This window comes from Corvus hawaiiensis, chromosome 13, assembly GCF_020740725.1.
Source record: "Corvus hawaiiensis isolate bCorHaw1 chromosome 13, bCorHaw1.pri.cur, whole genome shotgun sequence".
Classification (NCBI taxonomy): Eukaryota; Metazoa; Chordata; class Aves; order Passeriformes; family Corvidae; genus Corvus; species Corvus hawaiiensis.
The window spans coordinates 19649120-19666200 of NC_063225.1; the positions used below are offsets into that span (position 1 = coordinate 19649120).

General features: G+C 42.9%; 1 protein-coding gene across 7 annotated transcripts in view; it reads right to left on the reverse strand.

The window, feature by feature from the left end:
* The window catches only part of PEAK1 (pseudopodium enriched atypical kinase 1), a 110193-nt gene that overhangs the window by 42111 nt on the left and 51001 nt on the right, over positions 1-17081 (reverse strand). Inside the window, exon 4 of one of the 7 annotated variants that reach the window (XM_048317418.1) lies at positions 3245-3335. The exons of the other annotated variants lie outside the window; for them this stretch is intronic. The gene's annotated coding sequence lies outside the window, so the exon portion shown is untranslated. The remainder of the gene's footprint in view (positions 1-3244; positions 3336-17081) is intronic. 7 annotated transcript variants of the gene reach the window in all.

Consider the following 17081-nt stretch of genomic DNA (forward strand, 5'->3'; position numbering starts at 1 on the left):
GCAATTCGGCAACTTCTGTTTGCTTAAACCTCTCTCCCTTGCACTACTGCAGCCCCTGGCTCCAAAGATCTTAGTGCTTGAACAATCTGATGCAGCAAAACCCACAAGTGCCAAACCTGACCCCTCCCCCCAATCCATTTCAGTTGCACAAATAACTTGTGGATAGCAAAATACAAAATGGCATTGGAAAGGATGGGAAAGAACTGACTAAAAAGTAGCCAAAGACACACTGGTGGTGTCAGGGCAGAGAACTCAGGAGGGAGAGGCTGGCTCCCAGCCAGGGTAAGATCAGCTACAACACGGAGGGTACAGCACAGTGGGCACCCTCCAGTGGTCTCAATCCCCCCAGGAGCCTTAGGAGTCACCAAATAAAGACTTGGCAGAATTAAGTTTAAAAATAAACCACAATGATGCATTATAAAAAAATGAGGTATTAAAAATACCTGATAAATTACAAGCAACAGCACAGCAAGGCTGGACTGTGTAGAGCCAAGAATTGTGGAGAAATTCAGGAATCAGGTGGCTGAGCTATGCAAAGTTGTCCAGTCCTCTATCAGAACCAGGCATCAGTACAGCACAGGGTGAAGGGACGTGCTTTTTATCATGACTTCTGGGAAGGAAACCTGCTCTTCCTACCAAACAATGAACCAAAGGGCAAAAGAGAAATGGCACAATTTTATTTTAAGCTTTGAAGAAGTTCTCTCCAATTTCTAATGGTAGGACATGCAAATGGTGTCACAGAAAACGCCAGGCAACCAGCAGATTACATGCTTTCTGTGTGAGAAAATCAATGACATGACTTACTGAGTATTGCGCTCAGTTCTATTTATGACATCTCAGGAAGAAATGCTGCATAAAACAGCCACAAAAAAATTTTAATATGGAAAGCTTTTCATCCCTTCAGTGAAACAAAAAGATTAGGATAGTTTAGTTCAGATTTGAGACAAATAAAATAATGTAATAGTATATTAAATGATCCGTCACATAAAGAAGACAGACTGGGTGTTCCCATTTAGTGTCTGTCTCAAAAAAAGGCAATAAACTCAATGCAGCATATTTACATCTCCAAAAAGAAAATGATTCCACATAAAATGCTTCCTGAAACAAGCTGGCACTGAGATCAAGGGGTCAATGGATTCAGAGGAACGTGGGATGAGCCACTGACAGTTCTATGAGGTGGGGTAAACCCAAAGCTCCCAATTTCAGTGCTTAAAAACAGCATTAACCATTTCAGTGGAGCAGAGGATTTGCTCATTAACAGATTGTTCTCGTGCTGTCCATTGGAGAAGTCTGGGCAGCAGGGACTGCTGGAGGCTGGGCCTGACTGCTTCTCCTCTTATCAGATCCTGCTCTTTACTTCCAGTGGGTTTAGTTTGATACAGCAAAACAACCAAATGGCGCAAGAACACTGATATCCCATCATCTCCCAGTGGTAAGGTCAGGCCTTTCTCTCCTCCTCCCACACCTTGTCACTCTTGTCCCAGACTTATAACTCAGTCCTGGATCATTCCTTGTCTTCTACCTTTTGTGACTTCATGATCATGTTTGATACTGGGCAGCGGGGGCCTCAGGCTGTCAGGTACCTGGGCCAAGGGACTGTGTCACACCAACAGGTCCTGCAGGGATCTGCACAAATCCACAGCAATACCCAAGGCAGGCAGTGGTATAATTACCAAGGTAAGGAAGCCAGATGGAAGTCTTAGGAAAGATTAGTAGTTTGAAGCTCGTCACACCACAGGATAGAAAAATCAGGGTAAGGTTACAGAGGAATGATAGAGAAGGGATTTTTCTCTAAAACTAACCTCATCAATCTAACTTTTGAAGACACGTACATTACTAGTTTATGGTGGAAAATATAAATAAAAATAAGCCCTATACTGCTAACTCATTCACTATGTGGTAGAGCAATGCCTGGCAAGGGCCTGAATCTTTGTAAAATCTCCAGTTTCCCATTCCACAGCAACCATCTCCTCCCACTGCCATCTGCTTGGTGCACTCATTTTGCCTTGTTCCTCACATCTATGATCAAAGACACATTCTAATTTGAGGGCCTCTTTGATAATCTTGAGAAACTAGCTACAGGTAATTTTTTGACCATCAAAGCTGGATCCAACAGCTTACTCTCACTCAGGCTACTCTTCTAATTAGGATGTCATTTATTCATCCCAATAAGCTACTTCACCAGGCAAGATGAATGTAAGAAATTTTTATCTGCAGTCATAAGCCAGAGCAATGAAATGAGTGATGAGCTCCAAGTCACAAGGTTAAAGATATTAATGTTTACTAGTGTTGAAGTTTACAGCAGATAATTTCTTTGCTTATTTTCCTTATGCTTTGCCTAAAATCCATCCCCATAAAATGGCAAGCCACCACTGATAAGAATGTTATTAGGGATAAGAAGCACCAGCATAGATGAAATTCAGAAAAGGAATTAGGAGGTACTGGCATTGGATGCTTTTAGCATACATAATGAGAATTGATTTTTTCCTTATTCTGATGATTAAGTGTTGTGCCTGCCAGTCCACAACACCCCAGTGTTCCAGGCACATCATGGGGGCTCTGTGTGCAGCCGTTTCCCTTCACAGTGACAGAAAAGGACTAACAGCCAAACCCAGGACATCTAACAGTCAGTAACCAGCTTCTAAGGCTACCAAAAGAGGCAAGATGTAGGGCAGGAAAAAAACCCCAACAAAACCCCAGTAATTTATTCTAGTTCCCAAAATCTGATTCCATACTTTAAAATAATCCACACACGGAAGAACTATGCAGTGAAGGCATCATTAAATATAATCAAGGACAGAATCAGAAAGGAAATGCAACAGAAATCCTGTGTTAGTTTTTATCTTTACAGTCAATGACTGGTTTTTGCAGCTGGGGAATTTGCTCAATTTACTCCATGAGAGAAGAAATACCCTGCGTTATCACAGACAGATGTTTAAACCTATCAAGTGTGTAAACCTCTATAATTTTTAGCCAGTGCTGTAAGTGGAGCAAAGGGGAAGCAGGAATTGCTTGCTGCTCCCAAGCAGGCTGATTCAGGCAGGAAGAACCTGCCCTGGGAGCCCATCTGCTCTGTGGGCAGCAGGAGCAGCCAGCTGCATCCGGCACCTAAAAACCAGAGGTGGCTTATCACAGAGCCACAGCAGCAGAGCCCAGCCTGGCACGCCCCTGCAGCTGGTCCTGCCACCTCTGCCCAGCCAGGCTGTCCCACACTGGGCACTAATTAAGAGGCTGCTCATCATACCTGGGAATGCCAAGCTTGCAGCCCAGCCAGCGCTCACTCCTGGATCAGGACACAGCAGGAAACAACAAAGCTGAAGCACAGCAAATGAGCTCTAGCAAAGCAAAGAGAAAGAAAATCATCACCAACATTCAATTCTCTTTCTTTAGTTCCTCTTTACAGATAGAAATGTTTTCCTAAAGGAGCTGATTGCCAAACATAAATTTTGCTACTTGTGCTTGACAGAATCCTGAGAATGCAAATCTTTTTGTAGCCAGAAAAAACACAATGTGAATTTTCTACTCTTGTACTGCTGAGATGACTCAATACCAGTCCACAGGGGTCTGAAGGTAAAAGCAGAACCACACTCATCTGAATTCCTTGCCTTTCAAAATGAGATTTTTATGACAGAATACTTTATTAGCAAACAGGGCTGCTACAAGCCCACAACCAGGAACCACACCAAGCCCAGGGCAATTACGTTTTGTCACTGCCATTCTGAGTGAAATGGGAAAGGCTGCTATTACCTGCTCTCTTGGAGGGTCTTGAGGGAGGTTTATTCCTGCCATGTGCAACACTGTGGCATTTGGAAGTAAATTGTTTATAATAAGAAGCAGTCTGAGACAATAGCCACATCAGCAGCATCAAGTTGCACAGCACCAGGAAAACTGCCCACTGCTCCTTGCTGAGGTCCTGGGTCTCTACAGACTGCTCAGGAGACAACACCATATTCCACTGCAAAAGGAAAACTGCTCAGGAATACAAATCAGGCATCCTTGCTACTGCTTCACCACCACTCTGCAAACAAAGGTGAATTTTATGCTGGGTCTCCCCAGGATGGTCATAGAAGAGACTCCACACTCTCTGTAGTGCTTAACCTTGCAATTTATACAGGAAAAAAAGGAGGTAACGGCAGATTTCAAGGTTATGGGCTCAACCTTGGCTTAATTAGTCGTGGTGGCATATGTTATGTGATGGTTACATAAACAGGGGATGGGATCCCAACCAGTGGCCAATGGGTTGCCATGGTGACTGTGACAGCCATCAACGCTGCCGTTACTCATCGCTTTTGCCCCCATACTTCAGAAGCACTACTGGTTCTACTTTGCTATTTTAAAATCGAAATATGAATAAACTGAGCTCTCTAGCCTTCTCTGGAAAGAAAGCTGCCCAAACCTTTAACTACAAGTGAGTTTTGTGAATTGTTAGCAGCATCCTTGGGCTGTTGCTCTCTCAAAGACAATGCAGTGTTTCTGAAGCTTCACACTGGGGACAAACACAACAGAACAAACCCTGCCACTCCTGAAATAGATCCCTCCACACATAGAGTCCAGGCACTGTCCTTTTCAGTCCAGACTGTTAGCCAGGACTCATGATAATGGTGTGCTCATGCCTTCCACAAGCTTTTGAGGATCTTCACTTCTCTCAGTGCAATCAGGCAAGCCTGGCCTGAACTCTTCTATTCCCAGTTTACAGTCATACATAACAAATAATATGTATTTCCTCCATCTTTTTTTCCCAGTATAGCCAGTGCATTTTTCTGCTTTCAAATCTCCTACTCTCCCTATTTATATTTTCTTTCAGACTGTTCATAAAAAACCCTGACTAATTTTAGGACAAAGATTAATACAGAGCATCCTGCTCAGTAACAGCCTCCTACCTACCACCAGTTTCAGACCTGTCACCCATAGCCAGGCCTAACCCACAGAACATACACTGCATTTTCATCATTTTGGTTTCTCAGTAACAACACAGAAAAATGAAATTAAAACATACTAGATTTAAAAGTTAATTTAGCCTTTTGTATACTTGTTAACCAAGTTACCTATTTATACCTCACTAAAAATCCAGCATCTGCAAAGACGATGTAAAGAGGCACAAGGGCGACAGGAAACATGGTTTTTCAAATACAATGAATTTGTGTTTTATTTTAAAGCTGTTTTAAAAAGCAAGCCTTTTGTTTGCAATAGTATCCAGCAGTTATTCGACAGAAAAACCAGTCTGAGTAATCTGAATAAAGATTAAATTCTAAATTTTTTGGATTTCAGTGATTTGCAGAAATAATTTTTGGCATAACCAGAAAATGAGTCACTACTAACTTCACCTTCTATGACTGTTTCAAGTACAAATCATTTCTCATCTGACAATCACTCAGCTTTTAAAGTCAGCTGTTTTATAAAGCCTTTTGTTGAAACCTGGTATGTTAACAGGGATCCCAAAGCCTTAATTTTGAGAGAAATTGCAGTATGTCAAACTCAATAAAGGCAGAAGACTTGTGTTGGGATGCCAGAATGCAGTATGTAAAAAAAAAAAAAAAAAAATCAAAAATGGTGAAGATTCAGTAACATGAGATTTATCAGCTGCCTGGATACAGGTATAGGACTGGCCTTCTTGGTTGCTTCCTACAGCAGTGCTGAGAAACTGAAGCAGATCTGCTCTGTGCTGTGCAGGTCTTCAAAATACATGTTAATACAAAAATTTTTGCTACATAAAAATATTTGTTTCTCCTTCCTTTCTTGAGAGAGCAAAGTAATTTCCTTACTTCCCTATGGTACTGCAGGAACAGGAAGAGTAAAGAGAAAAGTAGAGAGACAGGGGTTGTAAGGAGCAGTTCTGCACGACTTCCACTCACCTGTGGCTGTGCCAAAACAAGGTTTGGTTGGGTTCCAAGAGAAGCCCCTTCCCCTCCCCTCCCCTGTCAGGACGCAGGTGCCCAAGCAGCCACACTCCAGCCCAGCGCTGCTCCTGCTCTGCTGCCAGCCCCAGCCAGTGCCAAACACCAGGCAGCCCCAACACACTGCACTGCTGCTCCAGCCCAGAGCTCTTCCAAGGCTGAGATAATTCAACACACTTAACAAAAGGATGGGCCCATAATGCTAATTAGCATTGTGTAGTCAGGAGATAGACTGGAGCCTATAGCTCTAATGTCCTAAGTTAAATCTGTTCTCTCCACATAAAGACCGCTACATTAACCATGTCTTATTTTCCCATTTTTCTTTTCAGGGAGCCTGGATGAATTGTAATGCACATGGATAGACTGAAATGCTCAGCAGATGATTTTGCTTAAATCTCAAGTAAGACAAATGTGACGAGATCTTCAATCACTGCCCTGGGATGTGTGGGCGATGTATTACATTTTACAAGGAACAGCATTTGGAAAAATTCCGTTTTCACTCCTCAGCCACTGTACTCTTTTAATTACTTGCTAAACTTGGAGAAAGAAGAACTGGAAAGGAAAAGGGCAGAGGAGACTTCACCAAGATAATGAGATGGCTGCCTGCTGAAGTGAGGCAGCAGCATCATTAATGCCTGAGCTAAAGGAGGCAAAGGCAGATCCCTCACCCTGCCCAGTGCCTCCGTGTCAGCAATGGGGTGTCTGCAGTCCCTGGTTTTCAGTAAGATATGAAGCTATAGCAGCAAGTTCCCTACTCGAGTGAGGGGCTTTGTTTCATAGGGTATGACGGAGGATTTCAGTTTGAGGCTCTGTAGAAGTAATAAAATAAATTCTACCTCAAATCTCCATGAACCTTTAATATGCCAGGATCCAGAGACAAATGAAAGTCTCTAAAGGTCCCTGGAACTTTACCACTTGATATGCTTATGCATTCCCTGGTGCACACTTCATTTTTACTAAAAATTCAGTGCAAAGAAATAAATTAGGAAGAGCTGTAATACTATTTTTTTTTAAAAACCAAATTTTGATCTCCCCTATGAAAAATGTGATTTGAAAACTCTTGTACTTATTATTGTCCAAGGACTACAGTTTTTTAATCTGTTTGGGTGGATTTGTTGAGATGCTCCACACCAACGTGGACAATACCTTTGTTTCCTTGTAGATGCAAACATGGGAGCGTTATCCCAAAATCCAGCATCATGCCTGCTGCTAAACACACTCCAAGAGTTCTCAGGTGAGTACATACTTTTCCTACAGAGGTAACCAAGTTCTGACTCTCACATGCTCAGAGGTCATGCATCAGGTTCAACAGTTTTGCACAATTAAAGCACAACTGAGAGCATTATTTTCTTTCAATATTATTATTGTAATATTGAATGATAAATGTAATACCACAAGTGTACAGCTTTAATTGAAATGTAAACCAAACTGTTTGATAGTCTCCTTCAGTTGTCCTTTGCTACTTATGAAAATAATTCTAACAATTACTGTGCCCAAAAAATCTGAGAAGGAGATAAAAATCACTATCTGAAAGTTAAGTAGTAATTCAGGGGTTAAAGTCATATAAATAGTGCCTTCTTTAAAAATACACCTCTATAGTTTGCATACTGCTGTAGCAGAGAAGTACATATTAGACATATTTATAAACAAACACCCAATGGGAAGAAAATACAAGTATTAGATCTGTTGAGATATTCTGAGATATTCAGATTGAGAACTACAAAAGACATACACATCACAGGCAGAAAGCTAAAGTAAGTGTGACCAGATAAAAGGGGACCTAAAACTGAGAAAATATGATTACAAAAATTATACTATTAATGAATTCCAGGAAGAATAAACTTAGCCAGTTTTTTGAGTGAAAGATGTTAAACTCCGGATTGTTTAAAGCCATCCCATAGCAACCTGTCAGAACCTATTGGGGAGGATGTGCTAACACCCAGCCAGACCCTTCTGGACACCTGCTCTAGCAGACTCCACAGGAGGTCACGGGCCTTTTCCCACAGCATTGGCTTTGGGAATGATTCCCACTCTGCCCTTGAGTGGGTCTGGTGTACCAGCCCTAGCACTGGGGGCATTTCACCACCCTGTTTGAGACGGTCACCACATCACACAGACCCACATATCATGTACAAAATTCCAACAGGTAACTTCCAATCCAGATAATGCACTCCAGCTTTTAAAGAAACACTGTAAGTCTTCAATCCATATAGTAACCTTGTGGACGTGAGAACATGCAATTTATGGCAATTATTTTATAAGGGAGAAGGAGAGAGGTTATAACAAGATTATGAGCAACGAACTTCCAAACCCAGTTCTAAAATTATCTTCAGCTTTAACAAATCACAACTCTAACCCCCTCTCCCTTCTGTTTATTCCTAAAGCCTTTCTTCTTTCTCCTCTTGTGCTTAATCTGATCTAAATTCTTTCAGGATGTCAAGGGGATAAATCTGCTATTAAGAGCTACTAGTTTCCATGTGCTTTTTAGAAGTGGGTGTGTGACAACACTCTGAGGCATTACACAGGCAATTAGGTATGCACAGGATGCCCTGCTCCACAGAGACAATACGCAGAGAAGTGGAGGCTAAAACACTTCTGCATTAACAGGAGGACCCTTCAAGTGCTTTGCAGAGTGTGCTCCAGGGCCACTCAATTGTCCCACAGTGTCAGTATTCCAAGCAGAAGACATTTAACTCTGTTCCTTCTGAGACCAAAGTATCAACACAGGAATAGGGTATTTATGCAATGCCCGTAACAAGATTTCTACCTAGCAATTTTCTGCAACTTAAATGTAAATGATGCATGAAAAATGTGTTCTTATGAGGTATTAAACACAAGCCAAGTGCTTTAACAGAAAAGTAGGAAACACCCCAATGATCTCTGTGTTTTGTCATCATCAATGACTGCAGCCCCAAGGAGCCTCCAGCTCCTGCCAACCCAGTAGCAAATAAGGACTCAGTGCAGCTTCGAAGAAATTATGGTACTTTCTTATGTGCATTCAGAAAGAGACAGTCATGAAGCATTGCCTTGCTAAATGTTATGAAAGTTCTTATAAATATTCATGTGCAGCATTTGTACTCTGAGTATTTAATCATTTCTTTACATGAAAGGAACAGAGAGAAGGGGAGAGGAAGAAACTACTGTTTCTTCAATTCCAAAGAGATCAAGGCAACAGAAAAGGCAAACTTGTGCACAGGTGATCTATAAATTAATCAGCACCAAACCCAGAAACCTACAATAAAAGAGAATTTTTTCAGGTAGATTTTCTGTTTTCATTCCATCTAAAGCTACACGATAGTTTGCAGGTATTAAACTAATGATTTCTTTTCATCATTTGAATTACTTGAATTTTGATCCTTTGAATTTTTACATCATTGGCTTTTAAAAAAGAAGACTGATCTGTTGCTTCTGACATTTGCATGAAGACAGATTCAGCTGGCTGCACTCTGCACCTCAAAGCCCATTGTCCAGGTAAACCCAACACCAGAGCAGGAGCCAAACATGGCTGCCTGGCTGGAGAGGCTTTGTGCCACTGGACACTCGATCCATCCCCTCACAGCTGCTGGGCACTAAAATGGCAAGACTGAAAGCCCTGTCAGCATCCTGTGCAAGCACTGCATGTTGAGCTCCATCCATTGCACACAGCCCTTGATCGAGCCTCTCAGACCTAAAGTTTATCAATACTGCTGAGAATGAATATAGATTTCTGTAATACATGCTGACAATACAAAAGCCTGTTCACAAGTGGCTTGTGCACAAAAGAGAAAAGATATTGCAAAACAGCTTTGACATCAAATTATACACCTAAGAGGAAAGCAAAGAGATGTGGAGCAACAACACCTGAACTGCTCAGAAATCACCCAGCAGAGACAGCAGTGAGGGCTCTTGCCTTGTGATGTGGCCTCCAAGCCAGACCAAGAAAGCCCCTGACATTCTTTTCCCTATCCTTCTGCACTGGGAACACCAATTCTTGCTGGAGACACGTGTTACACTCAGGCTTTGGGTACGAGTGCCTTTGCAGACACCACACTCTGGACGTACCTCCCATCCAGGATGCTGTAGCTCGAGGAAAAATTAACAACGTAAGATGTTTATTACTGCAGGCCCAGCTCCTTCACACATACCTTGGCTGGCAAGCAGACCCAGTGCTGGCTGAACAAGCTGGGACAGCAGCAATTACAGTGGAAAAAGCTTATTGCTATGGTGCTTCTGGTTCCCTATTGTATCAGTCAAGGCAGATTCCTGCCAGCTGTACCTGTCTCTGCTCTCAGGTGTATTGGACCAGTCTCAGTGGAGTCACTCCAGGCCCATACCATGTTTAGAATTACAAAGCAAAATGAAAAGTGGTGCTGCCTTTTGCTTCCCTCAGGAAAACTGCCTCTCGCAAATGGTTTTATCATTTTCATTATATCCTGTTTGATTTGCTTTACCATCTTGACTGGAACAATAGCTAAGACATAATAGAAAAAGATTTTTCCACAGGCTGGTTCTAATTACATTAAATCTCAAGTGAGATACGACATTTAAATAAGAAACAACAACTGCAGAGTCTGAGATAATGACATACCGAGATACCAGGCTTTTTGAGAGTGCCATTAAAATGATGCATGAAGCATTACAGTTAACTCCAATTGGGTTTCAACATGAAAACCATTCCTTCTGTGGCACAGTGCTGCAAAGAGAGGTCAGCATTTACTGCACTCAATGTGCAACTCAACAATTAGGAACCATTATCCCCTATGCTGAAGTTGCAACACAGACACAGGCTTAAACTTCTGTATGAGGTGAGGCAGTTGGGAAGGCAGGGTCCCTGGGATTAATCACCTCATGAACCACAAAACAGAGCAGAAGAGGTTCTGAAGAGCTCCGGGATTTTGCTGCAAGTTGTACCTTTAACATTTTGTCATCATAACTGAATTCTCTTAAGTTTCCTGGAAAACATATCTTTAGATTGGCTGGAAACCACTGAAATATAGACATGCAAAATGGAGACTGTAGCTGTGTGTCCTACAAACACAGTAGAACCTGTCACAGTCCCATTGCTCATTTGTTTAACCTTAGAGGCACCGCACAGCTGTGCTGCCAACACTGGTGCTTATGGGGCCCTGCGGCAAAGTTCCCTGCTGGGAATCAAAACTGAGGGAAGGGAACTTCTGTGGGGAGAAAAGGACTTCAGTCTTTCCCTGTGCCTCCCTTTCCTTTGGCTACTAAGTGCTAACCCAGGCTAAAGGGAAGGAGAAGGGTTGGCCTGAGGGGATTGAGGGCACCCTCAGTCAGGTCACAGAAAACACTAAGTTGGGTGGGAGTGTTGATCTGCTGGAGGGCAGGACGGGCCAGATCCATGTGCCAAGGCCAGCTGTATGAGGTTAAACAGGGTGAAGTGCTGGGTCCTGTCCTCAGGTCACAACAACTCCCTGCAGTGCTACAAGGCTGGGGGCAGAGGGACTAGAAAGCTGCCCAGCAGAAAAGGACCTGGGCAGCAGCTGAACGCGAACCCAGGTGTGCCCAGGGGGGCAAGAAGGCCGATGGCACCTGGGCTATTCCAGCAATGGTGTGGCAGCAGGACCAGGGCAGTGACCATCTGTCTGTGCTGGGCACTGCTGAGGCCACACCTCAGGTCCTGGGGTCAGATTTGGGCCCCTCACAACGAGGAAGACATGGAGGGGCTGGAGCGTGTCCAGAGGAGGGAATGGAGCTGGGGAAGGAGCTGGAGCACAAATGTGGTGAGGAGTGGCTGGGGGAGCTGGGGAAGCTCAGCCTGGAGGAAAGGAGGCTCAGGGGCACAACTCCAAGACAGGAGGGTACAGCCAGGTGGGGTTTGGACTCTGCTCCCAGGCAACAAGTGCCAGGACAAGAGGAAACCACAGTGATGAGCCACAAGCTGTGCCAAGGGAGGCTTAGGTTGGGTATTAGGGAAGATTTCTTCCCTGATAGGGCTGTCCAGCCCTGGCAGAGGCTACCCCGGGCAGTGGTAGAGTCACCATCCCCAGGGGGATTTAAAAGCTGTGTGGATGTGGCACTTGGGGACATGGGTCAGTGGTAGACCTGGCAGTGCTAGGTCAGTGGTTGGACTCAAGGATCATAAGGGTCTTTTTCAACCCTAACAATTTTCTGATTCTATAATGAGGGGGAAGAATTTACCAATTGCCCTTGCTCATAGCTTGTCACTAGGCTGAATAACATCAAACCATGGCTAAGTGCTTCTCTGCTGTATGGCTAGAGCTGAAGCCCGTCTGTACATACACAGTGGCTATCAGTTTCTTATCTGTCCAGCTGGTTTTGCATAGCTGTCATAGGAAAGTTTCAAGGAAATTAGCAAGATACTGAGGGGATTAAGACACTTTGTTTCAGTCAATAGACAGAATCTGTGATTCTAAATCCTATACTCAGAGAATATACTTTCACAGAAGCAGGTCAGTAAGTAAAGCATTCTTGTTGAAGTAGCAAAATATTGATTCTCTATTAATAAGTGCACAAAAGAAAATTTACAAAGTTTATTTCAGCACACAAAATAAAATTATTTTCTTGAGTGTATATCCCACACTTCAGCCTTGCCCCACTGAAGTGCTCTGACACACAGATTGTCTGTGCTCACCCAGTGCCAGGGCACTGCAGGATGATGGCTCAGACACAGCTCAGTACTTGCAGTTCTATGACCACATGGCAAAAGCATTTGCTAAATGCAGCTCAGGTATCTGCACAGCCACTGCTGGAGATGCCTGTCTGGATAGAGCCAACCTGAATGGAAAATACACATGCAACTATTACTACTTATGACAATATTTAATTTGCATTAAATAAAGAAGGAATTTAACGGGTACACCTTTCCCTGTCAACTACTGTTTTGTTAACTTCCTTTAGGCACTTATGCTTATAAGACATTTGTAAGCTAAAATTAGATGGCCGTGCTCACCTTCATGTACCCTCACCACTTCTCCTGACACCTCTGAACGGCCCCAGCTTTCAAACTGCAGCAAATCCACCTGTGGGAGGGGAGGAAGGGTCGATTTCTGTCAGGTCAGGGAGCTGAGAGGGCTGATGAACATCAGCAGTGAGCACCAACACTCAGCCCAGAGGAACAAGGCTGTGAGGCCACAAGGGAGGCCATCGGAGCTCTGTCTCCCTCTGCTCCCCAAGAATTGTCAGTGGAGGTTTCAGCAGGTGAGGAGCAGCGGGTTTTGTGTAGCACCATGGCCTGAACAGATCCTGTTCTAAAGGTCTTGGGCTCACACTGACTGTCCTTTTTTCCCCCCAGTTCTTGGCATAGACCTTCCACACTGGATCCCACTGAAATGCCAACATGCAGTTTTACATGGAGACTACACAAAAGGCTGTTTCTTCCCCAAATAGAGGAATAATTTGAAAACTTGCCAGTCTTGCTCATGAGTTGGAATAGAGGCTGGTAACAAGAGGCTGCACAGGTCACGATGACCTGAGAACTGAAGGGAACTGAGGAATGTCTCCCAAAGCCAGAACATCCCTAGGATCCAATGCCAGCACTGCAGTGCTGGTAACTCCGCAGCGTAAGGGCAAAACCCAGAGCCTGAATTCAACAAATGGGCTGTGATCTGTGGCACTTGCAGTGCTGTATCCCATGGCTCCTCATCAACTGTTCTGTCACATACACACCTGATTTGCCATCCAACTTCCTTCCTGCACAGGCTGGTGGTCTCTCATTAAGACCAAAATTTACAGAGCCGATTTCAGCTTTTATAGAACCCACTGTGCTTTCTAAAGATCCACCTTTTCTTCCAGTCAACTGAAATAACACTTTCTGTCTATGGCTCCTGGGGGTTGTTTTCCCTTTTTATTTTTTCTAAAATTTATTTAGAACTTGCAATGCCTATTTCTCAGCCAGACTGTCACGGATGTTAATGAGATTTATCTGCACAGTCTCTCTCACTATCTGCCCCCTTTCATTCCTTGACATACAAGTGCTTTTATGTTGCAGGAAATGAGGACAACAGAAAGCTGCAGATCCCATGAATGTAAAAATTGTCTTGAAGGCATGGAACAATCCAGCCCTAATTACAGCCAGCTGGAGCCTGCTCTCTTTGCACTGATACTTAGATAATTAACTGAATACTGACTGATGCAAGACTCAAGTATGTCACTACCACTCAGATATTCAAGGTTAATTTTTGTATCCATCACCAATATCAAGTGTAATGGATATTATCAGCTAAACTCTTGAAAATCAGTAACACAGAGTCATAGTCAGGCAAGGATTATTTCTCCTTCAATGAGCTTGGTGCCATCTTTCTTTAGCTGCATGTCTTTTTCATTAACAAGGCAACCTCATAAATTTTGATTTATTCAATACCTGTAAATTCACTCACTTAAAGCCCTAAACTTAAATACACTGAAACAACACTGATGTAATAAAATAAATCCCAAACGGTCCCAGTGGGCATTACTGGAGTAATACCTGTTTATTTCTCATAGTATGGCATCTTTAAATTGGTGGGTGTGTGTATCCTCCTCAGTAAGCTTTACATGGATGTTGAAAGCAAACAGTACTATGCCAAAAATCAAACACCCTTATTTGACTGTCAGTGCATATATCTGAAACTATTACAGGCGAGGACAGCAGAGAGAGTGCTCAAGAAGTCTGAAATGTCTGTAAGTCAGAACTGTTGATGCACTTATCCTCCCGCATGCAACAATGCATGTTTAAATTGTGAGGTACCTGAACTGTGCTTTCAGCAGAAAACCTGAAAGAGGAAGTCAGTACCAACAAGAGAAAGTTGTGTGTCTTAGTTCCACTTTCAGCAGTGCTTTCCCTGAAAACAGGGATTTTTGGACAGATCCAATCCCTCTGACTGGTTTACAGCTGCACTGATAGGAGAAAACACGGTGTCACTGCTTGTTACCAAGTGGTACTTTTATTTTTAGTTGCTAATTCAAGAAATCACTGTGAAAAATTTGAAGTATTTTAACCTGGTAGAGATGTTCATAAGAACAGCAATACAGCACAGTAAAGGCACAATAAAAGAGAAACATAACTAATCAGTAATTGTTGGATCTTGGGTAGGGCTATACAGCAGATAACCAACATGCATCTCAGCTGCCAGCAGTGCTCTCAAAATATCTGGGTGGGGAGGCAGGAATCTAAAGAATCCGGAATAGGGATTCTTTTTATTTTGTATTTTATTTGTCCTTGCACCTTCTTATCTAGTAATGGAAAAATAAACAATCCCAGTTATGTTTGCACATGGCCTACCACACTCCTTCAGTAGGAAAAGTCTGAATTTTGTGAAATATCTTTGGAATGCCACTGTAATATAAATCACAAAGCACTGCCACCACAGTGCAAGTTAAAGTGTAACCTGCAGTTTTCCCTAAGAGAATACACAGAATTTATATCACCAGAAATGGAAAGCAACAGAACAAAAATAAAAGCTTAGCAAAGAAAGTAGGTTAACTCATAGAAAGAATGATCCATAAGACAAGGCTGAAAAAGAAAGCAAGGCAGGTATTTTTGGAAATATTTTGAAGTCTCTTTAAAGCCCTGCCTATTTGCCTGTGAAGTATTTCTGCTTAAAATATAGATATGCTAATGTTCATATTTAAGATAGAGATGATTGGGCTCAAAGAACTCCTGCTTTGGAAGAACAAAGGAAGAAAGACTGTGCACCATCAGCAGTTGGTTCTGAGTGCATTTTCTGAGTTATCCTGGGGAGAGTTAAGGAATCGCAGAATCGTTAGGGTTGAAGAGGTCTCTGGAGGTCATCTAGTCCAACTCCAGGGAAATGGATGTTTGAGAGGAAAAGTTGCATTCTGGATAAATTGAAGAAACCTTCTGAATCTGAGAAGCCTTCAAAACTCCAATTATTTTGTGTTAAAGGGGGCATAAGAAGTGTTGCTGCAGCAACTTGCTGTATGAGGTGGGTGCTGTAGTACCCAAGGAAATCCAACACCGCCCAGAACCTGGGGACAGTGGGACTACCTGCACGGAAATGATTATTGCCTGCATCAGGTTCAAGTGTTGATTATATTTTTCACCTAGAAGTTCATAGTTTTCTTAATTAGCAGGATCTGAACTGTATGCAGGTTTTGGCTGTGGGGTTTTTTTTTTGGGGGGGGGGGTGGGGGGGGGTGGTTTGTTTGGAAGAATGGGAATGTGTTTCTTGCCAAGGCCACATCACATAATAACAGACTAGAGAAAAATGAAAGGACCCAGTATAAAAAATACAATGTAATTATCACCAACTGAGCAACTGATAAAAGAAATGACAGAGTAAAATACACAAGTTGCACATGATGGAAATTCAGGGAGAGTGAATTTGTTACAAAAATGGAGCAAATGAAAAGAGGAGACCTCACCATAAGCAAAACCTCTCACCTCCCAATCACTGAAAATTCCCTGCTCCTGCAGTAAGCAACTGCCATCCCATCACAAAAGGAGCTACAAGACACCCAGCAGCAGAGCTGCTTGGATGTAACTTACAGGAGCATGTCCAAAATGAAGAGCGGGAGCCTCACACACTTAGAAGACGATTTTTCCATTCTGTCCTGTTTAGTTGAAATTTCCAGCCATCACACCAGCATGAGTTCAGCAAACACAGCATCAGCTGCCTTCTATCAGCTAAACTGACAAGGACAGTATTTTTAACACACCTGTGATGGGCAGATTTCAGAGATAAGTCTAAGTGAAAACAGAGACTATCACAAGCATGAAAAATCTGAACTGCCCTCTGGAAAGAAGTGCATATAGGGACACGGAATAAATATTATTAAGTTATTATTGCTTAGTCTGTCAATGTTTCCATTTTGAATCAGCCTTCAGCCATCAAAACCTCAGCTGGAGAAGTCTGGTTGAACCTGACAAATGAACAAGGCAGGTCTCAGGAAGAAAGAAGTCTTTTTTCCTTACCCCGCAACCCAAACACATCCAGACTTCAGTATCAGCTTTTTTTGAGATAAATATCCTCAATTTTGCAACTTTCTTTTGTACACATATAAGTGCAGCTAAAATGCTCCCCTATCTGTTCCCTGTTTTAGCACTCTAATTCCTTGATTCCTGCAACCCTGACAGGGAAGGCAGCTGGCCTGTTCCTCACAGGGAGCACACACAGCACAGTCCTCTGTGCCCAATGCTTCTCCAAACTACAAGCACACAGAAATTGATACAGCAGTTGGAGTCTGGAAAACTGTTCAGGAATGCACAAAGGAAATGCACTATAG